Here is an 18934-nt window from a genome sequence, read left to right on the forward strand (position 1 = left end):
TCTAATCTAATGTGATGAAGCCATTTCAATGTTCCAATGCATTGTCTAACTATACAGAGGTAAGTGATGTGGACCATAAGTGCAGGATAGAGTATTCATAGGTCAAAGGATGCTGCCACCACTCTTCATTCTGTGCCGAGGTTAAGAGATTTTCGAATTGACACGTTCAGAGATGTTATTGTATACCTCTGGAGTAGGTGAGACTTGAACCCCAAACTCCTTGCTTAGAGGGAGGGATGCTATCACTGTGCCACAAGAGGCACACAGAGCCTATTTGAATGACATTGCTGGATCAGTATCTCAAAAAGTGTATTAACAAGAGACTCTTTTCAAGATCTAGTTCAATTCTTGATAATGAGAAGGTAGCTCACATCCATCCTCTCAAGGGTACTCTGAAGAAGGGTCATTGGACTCTGTTTGCTGCTAAACCTGCTAAGTCATTCCAGCAATATCTTATTTTGTTTCAGATTTCCAGCATCCAAATTTCTTTGTTTTACTTTGACAGTTAAAAAAAAGATTCTTCTGGTGAGAATCACAGAATCCATACAACACAGAAATGGGCATTCAGCCCATCAAGTCTGCACGAACCCTCCGAAGATCACGTCAGTCCTCCCCACAACCCTACATTAACCCACAAAGCCTGCACATCCCTGGACACTACAAAGCATTTAGCATGTCCAATCTACCTAACCTGCACATCTTTGGACTATGGAAGGAACCTGGGTCTCCTGTCAGGAGCCCAAGCAGATACAGGGAGAACATGGAAACTCCACACAGTCACCCAAAGAATCAAACCGAGGTCCATGGTGCTGTAAGACAATGTAACCATTCTGCCACCATATCACTCGTGTTACTGAGACATTGTTACTGAGACTGTTAGGAGTCATCAATGATGCCCTTGTCTTTCATTCAAAATTCAAAACTATTCTTTTGTGATTCTTCCATTTCAGATTGTATGATACCATCAGATTGAGTGGTATTCAATTTAATCCTCAAAATTAAACCTTTTGGAATCATTACCTTACATAACATCTCAGCAATTTGCTCCCATCATGTCTGTGTGGAGTTTGCACATTCTCCCCGTGTCTGCGTGGGTTTCCTCCGAGTGCTCCGGTTTCCTCCCACAGTGCAAAGATATGCAGGTTAGATGAGTTGGCCGTGCTAAATTGCCCGTAGTGTTAGGTGCATTAGTCAGGGGTAAATGTAGGGGAATGGGTCTGGGTGAGTTGCTCTTCGGAGAGTCGGTATGGACTTGTTGGGCTGAAGGGCCTGTTTCCACACTGTAGGGAATCTAATCTAATCATTAATCTTTATAAATTAATGTATCAAATTACATTTACCATGATGTATCTCCTACCAAAATCTCTAACTTCAAAAATTCAGTTGGACAGGAGGTATCTCAATTTTTCTCAAATGTGTTCTCTTTGGAATTCAATGATTAGTAGGTTCGTGATTTGGCAACTATCGACTTTGATTCTGATATTGACCTTGGGTAGTCTGAAAATAGTCTCTCTGCTCGAGGGATTTTGATCAATGGAGTTTCATTTGCAGTGGAATGTTTCATAACATAGCTACGAGATTTTTCATCTCAAGAATTCACTTTCTGGAAAATGGGGCTATTCAGTTGAAACAGGGATTTTCTTTTTTCAAATTCCTGGATTTCTGAGCAAGCATTTTTTTCTCGACCATGTTCTAATCTTTAGATGTTCATCATCATGCACCAACGTGGGTGCACAAGGAGCTTTGTACAGCCTATCTACAATATGTGTAGCTAATGTTAATCAATCCATTCAGACATGAACATACAGCTTTGGAGCTAGTGGCACTTGAAACTGGACTTTCTGACTCTAAACATTTATTTTTAATTTGTTGAGAATCCATGTTGAAGTATCTAAACTCTTCATGTCAATTTATAGATTGGGTTAGATTAAGTCTTTTTCACTGGTGACCGAAGCATGTTGACATCCTCAGTCATGTTACTTCAGGATGCTTTGTGTCAATGATGCTGATCATTCTTCCTTGGAAGACAAAGAATTGACATATTCCTCTTGAATTTGGATTGTTTCATCATGTGATATTAAATTAGAATCTAGTATTGCAATTTGTTCACCAGCTTGTGCCTGAATAATTGCAGGTAAAGACTACTCAGCTACCTTGATTGAGATTTCTTGCTCATTCTTTTCTCTCTTATTTGTGTCCTCTTGCAAAGTTTGCTCGTTTCATCTGAATATTTCTCGGTGTTGATAGTAGTGTTTCCCACTCCTAACTATCCTGCAGACTCTCATATTTCACATTATTATCTCAAATTTTTGGATCTTTAGTTTCTCTAGAGAGTTCTGACAACCACAGAGCTCTAGCAGTGGATTATGTCTCCTACATGTTCCTGGTGTATCCTTTCCAGGAAATCTTTCCGAAGAGAAGCTGGAGTAATCAGTCTTCTGTATTTGTCTAGGACTGCAAACTAATGATGCTGCTCAAAGTGTGTGTCTTTGGCTAACCCACTGGACCTTTGGTTGAACATGCTCAATAATAATAGCAGTAAATGCCAGAATACATTTAGTCAGTTTTTTTGCCCATGTTGAATTTGCTTGAAACTACTTTACCTTGGTTCTTCAGGGTCACATGGGACACATTTCTTCTGATATCGTAGCTAATCTCAATGGGATATCTGTTTTGGATTCTGCCACGAGTCTACAAAACCCATTGAAATGTTTTAATTGGTGCTCCTAACTGTTCAGCAAGTGCTTATTCCAGTCATTGTCTGACAGACATGGCAAGATTTAAGTTGGAGTCTCAATCTGGTCACTGCCCATTTTAAGTAAGTTGAACACCTTCTGTCTCAAGGATGTTAAAAGCAGGACATGAATGCAGGCTTACAAGTGAGAGATGATGATTGTAAATCATATGTACATTTTTAACTCTTTTATATTCTTTGCATTGCAGTGCTACATGTAGCCTGGCTTTGACCTTGCATTTTCCATCTGGAATATATAGTTTACATACAAACATGGGCTTTTACCACAGGGTAAAAGTTCTGTTTCTTCAGGAAATGGTATTCAGTCTGATAAGACAGTGCCACTTGCCTCTGTATCAAGCATAAAATTAATGAGATATCCACTGACATATAGAGCTTTTGGTTCACCTCAGTTGTTTGGCTCAATTTCCACCCCACCCCCCCCCCCCCCCCCCCCCACCCCCAGAATGCATTAGCCATATATTCTAATGCCATTCATTCTCTCATTCATTTAATTGAATCGAAAGACAGCAACTTCTTGCTCCTTTCAAAATGCATATCATCTTAAAGTAATTAATCGGTTAACAGAAGTTTTGTTGGCATTCTATTTCCACAACTGGGTACTTCTTGTGCTTGAGGTTTTTTTGTTGTTGTATAGCACTGACACGGACTCTCAAGGTCTGCTGTTGAGCCTACCTTGTGGTCTCCTGACAAGTCTGTGTGTAGAAAGTTTCTCCCTATAAAGTAAATGAGTTGTATTGCTTTCCTATGATAAGTTTATTCCACACTCAAGATTGTATGTGGTTCTTCCTGGCCTTTTGCTTCCAACACAATCTGAATAGTTTTCTCCCAAGCCAAATATTCTTCAGATTGTAATAAGTCTGACAATGACTCAACAATCATTCCAACAACAATTCTGTCTCTGTTGAATTCGGATTTCAAAGCTGTGAGTTGTAGTTTTCCACTAATCTGTGGAGAACTTCAATTATCTGCAGATTCTCATGAATCCTAAACTCTTCAGTGAAATATTGTTCATGCAAAATATCCTGCTCAGACTAAAGTAGCTGTAAAAGGCTTGTAGAATTTTCTGCAAAAGTGATGTGCCTTTTTTTTGCTGTCATCATAGAGTCACATTTTCCAGCTTATAATTTAATATTTAAATTTGAAGCAATCTTTTCACTCTGAATGTTTATAGTCCTTCACTTTATCAAGGTATTCAAAAATATTTTATATCATTTGCCCAAATCTGATATTATATCTTGCAGTGCATCTTAATTTGTCTGCAATGTTTTCATGATGTCATTTATTCTTCTTACATTGAGGTGTAAATTCAACAGTACCTCAAAGCTACAATAATCTCCTTCACTTGAAGAAATTTCCTTTTCTAAATAGCGATGCTGCTTTAAATATTATATTAGTTTCCTTCTTGTAAATCTTTGTTGTTAAAATTATGCCCTCTAACTGTATTACAGTATGGAATCAGGCCCTTCGGCCCAACAAGTCCACACTGACCTGCCGAAGCGCAACCCACCCAGACCCATTCCCCTACATTTACCCCTTCACCTGACACTACGGGCAATTTAGCATGGCCAATTCACCTAACCTGCACATTTTTGGATTGTGGGAGGAAACACACGCAGACACGGGGAGAATGTGCAAACTCCACATAGACAGTCGCCTGAGGCGAGAATTGAACTTGGGTCTCTGGTGCTGTGACGCAGCAGTGCTAACCACTGTTCTACCGTGCCGCTTACGATTCTTTACCACAATTTCTTTTTAATGGTCAAAATGGTGATTTCCCTCCTTCTTCAAGTGAAAATGAAAAATTCATATCTTTTTGTGAGCAAATTAACAGTTTCCCACCTTTCACAGCTCAGTAAACAAAACATATCCTTTTGCAGGATTTCATGAAATAAAGCTTTATGCCTGCGGCTTTAATAAATTCTTCCCACCAGAATTGTAGCTTAAATTATGAATCATCCATTCTCATCAGAGCCTCAGAAGACTTCTAATTACCTTCTGTTAGATTCTGTCAGTTTTAACTTTTGTCACCATAATTTGACTTTGCGATGTACGCAGTATGGCAACCTTGGTAAAATTTCCATCGATGACCTTTGATTTCCATATTTTACTATGGTGTCCGCTTGTCTTAGTGGCAATGCTTATTGGCAGGAATCCTTTTTTTTCCACTCATTTCAAGCTTCTTCAGCCTTTTATTAAATACATTGTTAAAGTTTGTCGCCTTACAGAACAATAATTTTTAACTCATTTTTGGAGTTCTTGTAAGTTTGCTTCCTCACCAAAAGCTTAGCAGGTACTGTTCTTATAGATACTCACTTCCCAACACAATCTCTAACTGTTAGGCATGACTTATATGTTCCTCTTGTTTTCTTATCATGCCTGGGTCTGGTCAGGGGTGATATTTCTCCCTTACTGGTGTTTGTTCTAGCAGTTGCATTTGCTGACAGTATGAATAGCTCTTAAAGTAGTATAGTCTTTAAGGCTGAAAACTTGGTTAGTCACCTGGAAACTTATTCTCCTAGGTCCAATTACTTTTATTTCCTATAGCTCTACCTTGTGGTGTTAAACAACAATGCTCTCTGCTAATCACCATGCAGTATTTGTGGGTAGACAGATGCTGCCAGCATTACTCATTCCTTGATTGGGTCTAAGGGTCTATTTGGTTTTAACTGTGAGAGAAATAACCATAAGTGAGTCTCAAAAAGAGTGACTCTTGTCTCAATAGGATGCAGTTTATTGCATGATCACAATCATATACAAGTTACATTTGATAGGTAGACATTGTTATGAAGCCCACTGGGATATGTGGATGACAATCTGTCTCCCTTCAATATCCAAAGCTTTTCTTCCATTTCTCCTATTCCCAAAAATGTATGATGTCATCAAATTGGGTAGAACTTAATGTACCTTGCAACATTGATTGTTTCAGAATCATTTTCTTGTATAATAAAGCATAGTTTTATATCTAAAACCCTAAAGGAAAACTGGAAATTAAAAGCTTATTTTTATATCCAAAATTATGATTTTTGTTCAGGTGCTATTTCAGAAAGGGGTGCAAAAGTGTTTGCTTAGCTATAGAATATACAAATGGTTAGTATTTCTCAAGATACAAATATTATCTGTGCTTTGGGGACTTGTGAAGAATCAAAGTGAAGAACAGCAGACAAAGTTTGGAATCAATACATGGCATGCACAGAGCAAAAAACAGGCCTGTCAGCCCAAGAGGTCCTTTTAAATTTCATCTTCTATACAAACTTCCTGTGCTCTTTCCATCCCATTAATATTATTTTCTATTCCTTCAGCTCTCATGTGCTCATCATGTTTAATACACCATATAGTAGAAGTTTCACATTCGGAACACTGACTGGTTTAATAAGTATCTCTTTAATACTTTATTGAATTTATTCATGACTAATTTACATTGAAGATCCACAATGCTTGTCTCACCCACAATGGTAGCAGTTTCTCATGGTCTATCATGACAAGCCTTTTCAAAATCTTATAAGCCTCAATCAGGTCACACCGTGCCTTAATTTTACCAGAGGAAACAAATTGCTATCAAGCAATTTAGTGATTTAAATCTTACAACCTGCCCATAGTGCAACTATAAAAAGTGCAAACAACATTTCATAACTAAGTATAACAGTTTAAATATAATATGATCTTTCAGTTCAGGCAGAATTTTAGTTAAATATTTTTATACCTTCTCCACTGTCTCTACTTTGTTTTATAATATTGTGATGAAATGGGTCTGATTTTTACATGTGGGTATATATAAATATGTTTTTCAGAATTTTAATTTTACTTTTCCAGGTCAGACAATCCTTCCAGAGCAGTAAGCTAATCTCCGAAATGTCCAAGAGCAAGACCCCTGGAATGTTAATGAGAGATTTTCTGAATTGTGCTGTTCTGTCACAGGGAATGTAATTATCAAAGGTCACTCTCTTATTGTTGGCTCAGGTAATCAAAGATTGTTTTAGCTTAGAAAATACAGAGATTACAAATTATTGGGCAGCTTGCAGGAAACCTGGCTGAAATTGGAAGCAAATATGGTTTCTTTTTGAAAAAAGTATACAACAGTTCATGGGAAAACATAATTACTTCAGTAAAACAGTTAAGTTTGTGCAACTTCCAGAACAGGAGTTTCTGTCTAGAAATCTGTGGATTATTAAAAGAAGAGAAAGTCAAAGCTGTCACTTTTCAAAGTATGCATGTGAAAAGATTTCTCAATTCACAAACAAGGACTGGGGAGAATCAAATCAAATGAACTTAAAGATTTGATACATAGAGATAATTTTGCTGGTTTTGCTGTAAAGTATTGGGAATAAATTCTAACTTTGTTTTACTGGTTATTTTAAGTATTTTTTTTCCTTACAAGATTATTAATCTCCATTACTTTGCTCTTTAATTTGTTTTCATCTTCTCTGTAATGTATTTTTATTCTATTAAGGAAATTCTGCAGCTTCATGAACTATAGTCGAATGAATGAAGTTAACTGAAATGAAAAATCTGTCAGGTCAAGTTTCATTCTGGGATCTGATTGTTCAATGGTACCATCAGCTGGAATTATCACAATTTGAAGATCTGAACTGCTCACAGTACTACTGATGTGATCAAATGAATGTTGTGTAGAATTTTGGCATAATCTCTTTGTCTTTCAACTCTATCTCTTTCGAAATAAATCACAGCACTTTATTTTTGTTTTTCTATATTCATATTAACCTGCTAATACTGATTTGTGTATCAAAACCTCCAGATCTTAGTTATTCTACCTTACAGAGCTAAAACGTTCACTGTTCACTCTCTGCAAAAGCTTCTTGATTTGCTGAGTATTTCAAGAATTTTCTGAATTTAGTGTCAGATTTACTCTGTTCCTATGCACACTGCATTACACTGGAACATCACAGGCAAATTTGGTATCAAATAAATAAAAGAAATGGAATTGCTGCACAAACATTACAGGGGATATCATTACTTTCCTGATTATGTGTTTTATTGTCATGGTACTTTCTGTCTGTGGGAAAATAAATGAACATACACCTAGATGTGGAAAGCAATCAAAGGCCAACAATGTGGAATTATTTCTAACTGGCTAATATATATTAAGATGTTGTGATGGGGGAATCCATGCAAGTATTTGCCAGATATGAATGGAGAGCAGAGAATGAATTTCCCAGTATTTTAAAACTTATTCTAGGCACATTTGCAAAAAAAAACATTTATGACATATATCTCAGATTTAATCATTTTTCTTTCAAGACAAAATAAAAAAGGCTTTAAAGCATAAGCTCTTTTGGGGTGATAGCAACTCTTACACTGCTTACTCAGGGGAAGACTGATAAATGTTTGATTCTTTGAATTTGCTGTTCTTTTTATATCAGAGCCAATTAGTGGAATTAAAAATAAATCACGCAAGTGATTAGATTAGATTGCTTACAGTGTGGAAACACTGCCCTCTCAGCAATGAGGCTTCAGAAAATTATTTCAAATTAGAAGCCACCTGTACCTCTCATTTTATTAATTTTCCTTAAGTTAAATATTTGAAAAACATGTGTTTAAATTATTGTTCTTGCTGATTTAATTCACAAGTACAAGAAAGTTGTGGTGCTGTGGTTTGTATTCAGCCTGAGGAAACAAAGTAAACTTTTTTTTTTATTGACATCCTTAATTAATGGAATGCATTCAATACATTCCCCTTGAAGATCTTCCCAATTCATTTTAAAAAGCAATTCTAACTTTCTGAAGCACAAGATTAAGTGTTGCATCTGAAAGAACTAAAAACCAGGGGATGGAGTAAACCATATTTGATATTTAAGCCCACTCCTCTATTTAATGATAATATAGCTGACTTTCTTTTTTATGTCTGATTTCCAGCCATTGTTTGATTCTGTTTGAGACCAAAAAAAATTGATGTCAATCTCCGATATATTTAACAACTGAACATCTACAGCTCTGAGATACATGGTTTTCAAGATTCCTAATCCTCTGATTAAAGGAACCTCTCCTCTCATCCAAAAAGTTATTCACTTAACCTGAAAACAACTTTAAACTGCCCAACTGTTAAGGTCAGTATGCAATTTGGTTTACACAGAGGGTGTTAAGTACCTGGAATGCACGACCAGTGGAGGCGGTGGAGGCAGGTGCAAAAGCAATGTTTAAGAGGCATCTTGACAGGTACATGAATAGGCAGGAAATGGAGTGAAGTGGACCATGTAGAGGCAACAGGTTTTTAGTTTTGAAAGGCATCATGTATCAGTGCTATCTTGATGGGCGGAAGGGCCTGTTCCTGTACTGCATTGTTCTTTGTTCCTTTATTCTGTTAAAATCTGAACACTTATCTGAAAATTAATAGATAGGATCATCAAGAGTACTTCAAGTAGCACATCTAAAAAAAATTGCTCTTGGAATGGGCTTGGTCAACATTTATTGCCCAGAGTGTCAAAAACATTGCGGATCTGGAGTCAAAGGCCAGATCAAGTAAAGGTGACAGGTTCCTTTCTTAAAGGACATCAATTAACTAGATGGTCTTTATGACAATCAATAATGTTTACATGCTTGCAATTGGGCTTGTTTTTTATCTCAAATTTTCCTTGAATTTAAATGTCACTGTGGCTGGATTTGGACTCATTTTTCATGGACAAAACCTGGGGTTCTGGAGCTCTAGACCAATTATATTACCTTTATACTACCATCTTCCTTAAGAAGTAACATGCTCAGTTTGTATTCCAAAAAGCGGTGTTGGATCTCTTTCTCACTGTGACATTTTTAGAGACAGGTTCTCAACTGCGCCAATTGAAGCCCCTCTCTCTTTCTCCATACTCTAACCCACTGCCGTATTTCCCACCAGGGTGGCCTCCTTCCATGGCATCTCCAAGTTCTTGCCCTCATTCACTTACCAAAATCCAAACACACAAAGTTCTGACCCATCGCATAACTCTTCCTCATTACACAGTATTAGCAGAGTCTATCGCTCCCATTGGTGCTGCCAGTACACCGATAACTGCTGGAACAGAAATCCACCTTAAGTCTATTTACTAGCTGCTAAATAGCTGCAAGATTGCTCTCCTTTCCCTGCCAGCTGTAAGAGTCGGGGTGGGAATGGTTTTATGGAGTGGTAGAGGAGTGGGAAGTAGAAGGTGGAGAGAGTGAAATGTCTAAGTCCTCTGGTGAATTTTCCCATCAATTCTGTCATACACATAGCTAAAGCTGTTTGCAGCAGTATGTCAAATGGGTCATTGACCATGTCTAAGGACATCAGAGAATGGCTACTGATGAATATGATTTGAGGCTGAATCAACTGAGGTACAAAGTGAGAGATCTTATGTACCACTGACTGCATTAGAAAACCTGGGGACCACAAGTGGTGACAAACGTCTGTGACTGCTTTGCAGGTAGTTGTGGTCATCTAAGATGTATCTTTGTTGCAATAAAAACAAAGTGAATCTACTTTTTTCCTTGTACATTTCCATTCTAATTCATGTTTAATTTGTATGGCATCAGTTTTAATTTGTGTAGAAGTAAAATATATGGAAAGTGTAATTTTGTTGGCAAATTCTTCATTTGGGAGTTATTAGTTATTTCAGTTTAGGGTTCCCCAACAGGGATCGAAATAAAAGTACATAATGAGTATTACAGGTGCAGAGATTATAGAATCACAGGTGGCTTTTGGTGTAGAAAAAGGTAATTCGGCCCATCGTGTCTTCACCAGCTCTTCGAATGAGCATAATTAATTACCTCGGTATAAAATTTCCAATACAAATTCCACATTCCTATTGAAAAAGGAGATTTATACTGTGACATAAATTATTTCTAATATCATTCAACATTTCTCATAGCTATGCTTTATTTTTAAGATTCTCCTTAAACAACCAAGATTTTTCAAAAACATCATCAGTTATGTCCAGTAAAGATTTACCTCAATGAAGGAGAATGTCAAAAAACTGAGAAAAGTAATATTTGAGCAATTTATTGCTTGCCTTCTGTAACACTTGCTGATTCATAAAGGATTATTATGACTGTTAGACCATAAAAAATATGAGCAGAAGTAGGCCATTCAGCCCCATAAGCCTACTCTGCCTTTCAATATGATTATGACTCTCTTGACATTCCTCAAGTCCACCTCCTTGCATTTTTCCACTAACTTGATTCCCTTATTGATCAATAATTTATCTCAGCTTTAAATATACAGAAAGACTCTGCCCCACAGCTGTCTGTGGCAAAGAGTTCCTGAGACTATCAATCCTTAGAGACTAAATTCTTCTTCATCTCAATCTTAAATTGGCACACCGTTATTCTGAGACTATGCCCTCTGGCCCCAGACTTGCCCATGAGGGAAAACTTCCTCTCAGCATTTACCATGTCAAGCATCTTAAGAATCCTATATGTTGCAATGAGATCACCTCTAATTCTCCTGATCTCCCATGAGGAGAGTCCCAACCTATTTAACCTTTGCTTATCAGACAATTTCTCCAAACCAGGGATTATCTCAGTGAAGCTTCTCTGAACTGTCTTGAATGAAACTATATCTTTCCTGAAATAAAGGGTCATAACTGCTCGTAATACTCACCAGTACCTTGCACAATTGCAGTTAGACTTCCCACTCTTATACTCCAATCCCTTTGAAGAAAGGGCCAACATTCCATTAGCCTTCCTGAATGCCTGCTACACCTGTGTTCTAGTTTCCCGTGTTTTGTGTCCTGTTTATTTGTTCATTTTGGAAGGGAGAATAATTTCATATTTTCCTACATTATACTCAAATTGTCAACTTTTTGCCTACTTACTTAAACTATCAATAGCTTTCTGTAAACTGTTTGTATCCCTTTTTCCTTTTCACTTATTTTTGTGAGATCTGTAAATTTGGCTACAATACATTCACTTGCTTTCTGTAAGTCATTAATATATATATTGCAAACAGTTGAAGTTCCATCACTGATCCCTATTGAACCCCACTGCTTATAGATTGCCAAGCTGAAAAAAAGCCCTTATTCCATTTGCTGTTTTCTGGTCATTAGCCAATTTTCTATATACAGTAATTTGCCATCTCCAACACCATGGTTGGAGACAAAAAAAATTGCAGGTGCTGGAATCCAAGGTAAACAAGCAGGACGCTGGATGAACACAGCAAAGTCAGGCAGCATCAGGAGGTGGAGAAATCAACATTTCAGGTCCTGAAGAAGGGTTACACCCAAAACGTTGACTTCTCCACCTCCTGATTCTGCCTGGCTTGCTGCATTTTTCCAGCCTCCTGCTTGTCTACCTCCAGCACTTGGGCTATTATTGTCTGACTTAACTTTTTGTGAAGTACCTTGCCTTCTGGAATCCAAATACAACATGTCTATTGGTTTTCTTCTGTTCTCTCTGGTTGAGACTTCCTTGAAAAGTTCTAACAAATGACTCAAACAGGATTTCTCATTCATGAAGCCATGTTGACTCTCCCTGATTACGTTATGATTTTCCAAATGTTTTGCTATTACTGCCTTAATAATTGATTCTAACATTTTTATAATAATAGATGTAAGTTAATTAGCTGATAATTACTTGCATTTTGATCCCCATCCTTTTTGAATAGGGGCTTCACATCAACAGTTATGGAAGCATGTAAGGAATTTGTTCACTTTGTATCTTCTTCATTATTTTAGTGCTTACAAACTTATTCAAATATACTGAAATTTAGTGGAACCATAGTAAAGTTATTTTTTAATAGCTCCTTCAAGGAAATAACATTTCTTAAAGTTACAATGCTGTGGACATGAAAAATGTACACGTTACAATTTGGTTCTCTGGTGATGGTCTTTTCATGATTGCTTTTGTCTAAGTTAGAAAAAAAGAAATCCATGGTAAGATTAAGAGCATGTACTTGCAATGAGTCTTACTTATTTTTAAACATGAGACTGTGAACTACATAAATAATAGAATTAATTTTGTTAAAATATTCACCCTGATCTTATCAGGGAAGAGTTGTTTAGGGGAGCCGATGGCCTTTTGAAAAAGAAACTCAGATGTTCAAGCATTCCACATCCTTTTCATAAGTCAAAGAATTCCTACAGTGTGGAAAGAAACATTTTGGCCATTGAGTCTGCTTTGACCCTCCAAACAACATCCCACCCAGACCTAGACCCTCACTCTATCTCCATAACCCTGCATTTAACTTGGTTAATGCACCTAATATGCACATCTCTGGACACTGCAGGGCAATTTAGCATGGCCTATATACCAAACTGCACATCTTTGGACTGTGGGAGGAAATCAGAGCACCCGATATATGCCCATGCAGACACGGGCAGAACATGCAAACTCTATACAGACAGTCACCTAAGGCTGAAATTGCACTCAGGCTCCTGGCATTGTGAGGCAGCAGTGCTAACCACTGTACCACCATGCCACCCTGCTGGCTCTCAGCTCACATATCAGGCTAACTGACAGATTTGGCGTCCAGACAAATGGTTATCCAGCTAGTCTAAAGCAGGCTGCAGATAGAGAAGCTGGAACTACTACTAGGAGTGTGGCCCAGTGCATAGCTGGATATTCAGAGGTACAATCCCTGAAGCCGTAGGGTGCAGGAAGGTTCTGGTTGCTAGTGTGAGGGAAGCGGTAGGATGGGTAGAAGAAGTCTGATGTCATGCGGTAAGCTTGGAAGTCTCCAGAGAAACATTTCTGTTCTTCCTGGCCCAGAAGTAGTGTTGTGTAGAGACTTACACTCTTCCTGAAGCTACTCCCACCCATTTGCTGTTTGTTAGATTTCCTCTAAACTCTGGAAACTCAGTTCCTCAGCCTCACATCAGCAAAGCAGTCTCAACCTTCCAGTTTCATTCAAATAACAAGACTTCTAATTCAGCTTTTGATATTTGAGCTATGTTATATTTGAAGTTTTAACAGTCCCCAACTCCAAGCAGGATGAAAATTAAACCTTGTATTTTACTATGGTATTGCTTTACATCTTATAATAAGTGTTGCTGCAAGTTAGTTAACATCTGTTGTAAAAGTGATCTCAAAGACTAAGTACTTTATTGCATTTCATAACACAAATAAGACATTAATACCTTGTAGCTGAGTTGCTATAAAATAAAGTGTAACCAGATAATTAAATGCTAATTATCCATGTAACTTTATTTTATAATGAAGTGTTCTTTGCCATTTCAGCCTAGGAGGTGTTGATGTGGATAATAGCAAGTGAACACTCAGTACATCCATATGATATTGTTCTGCTTAATATTACAAGTCAGCTTTTAAACTACCAACGTCCTAAACATTTACTGTCTTTCACGACAGTAAGATCAGGGATAACATAAAATGTATCTCTGCTTTGTTGTTTGACATAAGGTTAAAACTCAGTTAACAACTGATGGAGAGGTTCTTCACTTTATTTCAGGAGATTTGGAAGTTTCTTTGAAATTAGTCATTCACAGAGTGGTGGTTCTTTGCTCTTTGGATGTGAAACATCATCAGAAACAAAAAATCAACAATGAAAAATCTTGAACTCACTTTGAGTTTATCTATGTCCTCAAACTCTGTCTGCAAAGCTTGTCAAGACATTCATGGTACATCTGTTGAAAAAGGAAAAAGAAATAAACATTAATAGGATTTACACCTTGTTTGATTCATTTTTTATGAAATTAATTATCTTTTGCACACAATTTTACTTAGCTTTGAAAGAGAGGCTTCATGAATACTTCTCATGCCAATGCAAAGTTGACAATTATTTAAACTTGCTTTGTGATTTAAATTTTAAATTATTTGGCCCACAGGTTAAACTCTCATCTATGAGTAAGAAGATTTATGGTTCAGGCCCCATGAGCTGTGAGCACATATCTGAGGATAACAATTCTGAGAAACACTGACAGGGATGCAACATTGATCCTATAGGAAGTACAAACAGATGGCAAACTACACAATTTACCTTTTATAAACCTTCAGCATTCTTACACATTTGGCACTCCTGAGGTTGTGAAAGGTACTTAATAACTCAAGTTCTTATTTCTCTTTCATTTTGGAAGGATCTCAATTTCCCACCTATGCATTGCTAACATTTAATATTAACAGACAAGTGGAGCACAGTTCATCCATTGTTCATATTGGAAATGAAAAGGAAACAATCAGTCTTTTATACAACGGGACTGGCAGAACTTGCTCAATGATTAGGGAGATGGATAACAACCATCTCGCACAAAGTACCCATAGTAAACAACTACAAATTGAAGGTAAATTTGTTTGATCACTGTTGTTTATGTCACTTAAATTGTCTGGTTGAAGGTTTCTGCTCATCAGTGTTACCAGTCAAATAGTAAACATGTTCAAAAGAGAAAACTGACATGAGCACATTTATAATATCATTATATAATGTAAGCAGATCAATCCTTCTTGAGATAGTTTAGAAGAGTTAAGAATGAAAAAGCCTAATTAAGTTATTGTATTTAGAAATTATTGAGTAAAACTTTTATCCTGATATTAAAAGCATTTTTTCCATAATTGCTATCTCTGGAGAGACACTAGCCTATTGCAATAAAGTAGTTGGGAGGAATGTCAATGACTAAGTTCAACATTGTAAGACAATATTTCAGTTTTTATCTTGAATGCTGGAAGGTGCTTGAATTATGCATTATAATTGGAGGCATTTACAGCAGCAAAGAAATTACAATGTTGAAGGAGTTATACAAATATGACTACAGTCAGTTCTGCTATAACTCGTGTTTCTTCAATGCAAATTGGCTTTAACGCAATTGAAGAATTTAGACCATTATTTGTAGAGTGCAAACTTTCCTTACCTGTATCGGCGACAATGCAATTCTAGCCCGTCAGTTTAAATGGCGCAGCTATTGCACAATTTTCTTATCATGTGAGATTGTATGAGAATGGAACTCAACTAGAAAAGCCAAGCAAACACTGTGATGACCAGAATACTTTGGATGTTATGTCCCCAAAGTCTCAACTCTACCAAAAAAGCAATCAGTTGGAGGTGTGATAGAATACTCTTCATATGTCAGGATGGACATGACTGAAATGTCTGAAGAAGCTCACCATCATGTAAGCTGTGCAGTCATCTTGATTGGCAGCCCATTTATCAACTGAAACATTCAAACACTTGACCAGCAGTAAACATACCTATAGAAAGCAATGTGGCAACACATGAAAGCTTCCTGTATCTAGCTCAAAAGCCACAAATCCCACCATTCCAAAAGATAGGAGTCGCATGTGCATGTGACCATTACCATCTTGAATTTACCCTCCAAGTCCATAAACTATTTGACTGGGAGCTTTCATCATTGTTTCTTCATTGTTGCTGTGAAATCCCTGACACTTTCTTCTTAGCAGCTCTGTAGTATAAACTACAGCTTATGATCTGCAGCATTTCAAAAAGAAGGACCTCTCTGGCTAGGTCGGTCTCGGCAATAAATGTCAATGCTGTCAGCAACATTTGCATCTTATGAATGCATCAAAGTAAACCCACATTTAGAACTAAGGAACATTCCACATAGAAAGCCAGCACACAGGCATGCAAAGCAGCTCATTAAGACTTCCAAGTTTGGTTAAATTGGGGTAAAACTGTATAATAGGGAGTAGCAATCAGAGATCCTGGTGCTCAGTTCGACCTGAGAGAGCTTTCCACAGGCGAATGTGGTCCAGAAGAAAGCACAATTAACTGCAAATATTAAAATTCCACGAAGTATAAAAATTGGAATCACACAAGGCACTTCAGATTCATTGAATTCACTCTAGTGTTTGTCAACATAAAGGTACCACTACCATGGTGGAGCAACAATAGCCCTCTCCTGAACTGGAAACGTCGTGATGAACTCTGATGCTTTCTACCTGGGATTTATGTAAATACTACTTCAGATATTGGTGAATATCTTATATATTTTTCTGTAATAATATTTGGAGTTTATACCAGAAACACAATTCCAATATGATTCTACTGTTAAATCTGAATACTTTTTAGGCTGACACATTCTCATGGATATGCACCTGAACTGTGGTGTACAATTCCTCAGTTTCCTTCACTGATTTTAGCTGTAGTAACATTGCTGTCGTACTCAAAAATCTCTTGCTCAATCCTTCAAAGTGTTTATTCTTGGACTTTTTCTTACTTATTCTGATTAGCAGACTTCTTGTTCTATCTTCTCCTCAACTCAATCACATGAAGGGTTTGTTCGCAACTTCCAACATTAGCAGACGTAGAGAACTAGGCAGTCGTGGATGCTGTTTGTACACAATGCACAATTTTTCCTCCCACTGCTAAGCTAATGGCTGTTCAATGACTGTTGATCTTTTTCATCCTTGGAAGTTGAAAATTCTGCCCAATAAACACTTTAATATGACTGACCCAATGTCAGCCTTGTACTTTACCGAAGGTTTACTATTCAAGTGAGCCAAATCACAGGAATTGTCAGATGACTATTAAAACAAGAAAGCAGGATTTCACTCCGGCACAAAGTTGAAGCTGGTGCTACAGTGCATTCAGTTTGTCAGTAAATTTTTAAGAGACATGCTCTGTGCTCTGATGGGTAGAAATTTCTCACATCGCATCTCACCTCAGATTACACGAAGCATGACACTATTATCTCTCCACCCCTGAGGTTTCCAGCCTCATTCCTGATGAAGGGCTTTTGCCTGAAACATCGATTTTCCTACTCCTCAGATGCTGCCTGATCTGCTGTGCTTTTCCAGCACCACTGTAATTTTGACTCCAATCTCCAGCATCTCCAGTACACACCTCTGCCACTATTGCAAGTATGCCTTTCTGGTAGAAACTAATTGATTACTATTAGAACAGATGCATATATCTGAGGAATGTAATGTTTGTATACAATAGTTAATTGCAATAGAGTCATACCGTTATCGAGCACAGAAACAGACTCTTCGGTCCATCTCATCCATGTCAACCAGATATTCTAAACTGATTTAGTGCCATTTGCCAGCATTTGGCTCATATCTTTCTAAACTCTTTCTATTCACTACCTATCTAGATGTCATTTAAATGTTGTAATTGTATTCATTTCCATCACCTTCTCTGGCAGCCCATTCCATACAAGCATTACCTTCCAATTGAAGAAGTGATCGCTCAGATTCCTTGTAAATCTTTCCGTCTCACATTAAACCTATGCCCTCCCATTTTGGATTCTCCTACCCTGGGCAAAAAAAGTACCCTTGGCTATTCACCCTATCCGTGCACCATCATCATTTTATAAATTTCAATAAGGTCACCCTTAACCTCTGATGCTTCAGGGAAAATAGCCCCAGGCTATCCAACCTCTCCCAACAGCTCAAGCCTTCTAATCCCAGATATATCCTTGGAAATCATTTCTGAACAGTTTCAAGTTTAACAATATCTTTCTGAATGCAGTACAACCAGAATTGAACACAATATTCCAGAAATAGCCTAACCAATGTCCTGTATAGCCACAACAGGATGCCCCAACTCTTATACTCAATGATCTGTCCAATAAAGGCAAGCGTGCCAAATACCTTCTTCACCACCACGACTTATGACTCCACTTACAAGGAGATATTAACCTTCACCCCAAGGTCTTTGTTTGGCATCACTCCCCAGGACCCTACCATTAACAATATAGGTCCTGCCCTGTTTACCTTACCAAAATGCAATACCTCACAGTTGTCTAAATTAAACTCCACTTGCCCCTCCTTAACTCATTGGCCCATCTGATCAAGGTTCTGTTGCATTCAGATAATCGTCTTCACTGTCCACTACACGCACCATTTTTGGTGTCATCTGCAAACATAAACTCAGGGCACAATTCACTGAGCATCTCAGCCAGGCCTACAGGGGCCGACCTGACCTCCTAGTGACCAGCTATCTCAATTCCCCATCTCATTCTCTCTCTGACATGACAATCTTTGACCTCTTCCATTGCCACAGCATTGGTGAGACTAAATGTAAGCGAAGTGCACGTTTCGCCAAGCATCTCAGCCAGACCTACAGAGACTGACCTGACCTCTCAGTCATGGCTCATTTCAATTCTCCTTCCCATTCCCTCTCCGACATAACCATCCACACTGAATCAGACCGCATATTGGAGGAACAACACAATGTCATCTTCTGCCTGGGCAGTCTACAGCCCAGAGGACTCAACATTGAGTTCTCCAGTTTCAAATAACCTCTATTCCCAGCCCCTGACTCCTTTTCCAGACCTGTCTCCTCCACCTACTGACCCTTCCTTCCAG

The 18934-nt window shown here is 37.8% G+C and overlaps 1 protein-coding gene across 23 annotated transcripts in view; it reads right to left on the reverse strand.

Moving 5' to 3' along the window:
• Nucleotides 1–18934, reverse strand: part of LOC122562121 (receptor-type tyrosine-protein phosphatase delta) — a 2484958-nt gene that overhangs the window by 1752338 nt on the left and 713686 nt on the right. For all 23 annotated transcript variants that reach the window (XM_087996666.1, XM_087996678.1, XM_087996656.1 and 20 more), the window contains one exon: nucleotides 14237–14298. The gene's annotated coding sequence lies outside the window, so the exon portion shown is untranslated. The remainder of the gene's footprint in view (nucleotides 1–14236; nucleotides 14299–18934) is intronic.

Source organism: Chiloscyllium plagiosum, unplaced genomic scaffold (assembly GCF_037043375.1).
Source record: "Chiloscyllium plagiosum isolate Xiang-an unplaced genomic scaffold, Cpla_swu_hap1 HiC_scaffold_2, whole genome shotgun sequence".
Classification (NCBI taxonomy): Eukaryota; Metazoa; Chordata; class Chondrichthyes; order Orectolobiformes; family Hemiscylliidae; genus Chiloscyllium; species Chiloscyllium plagiosum.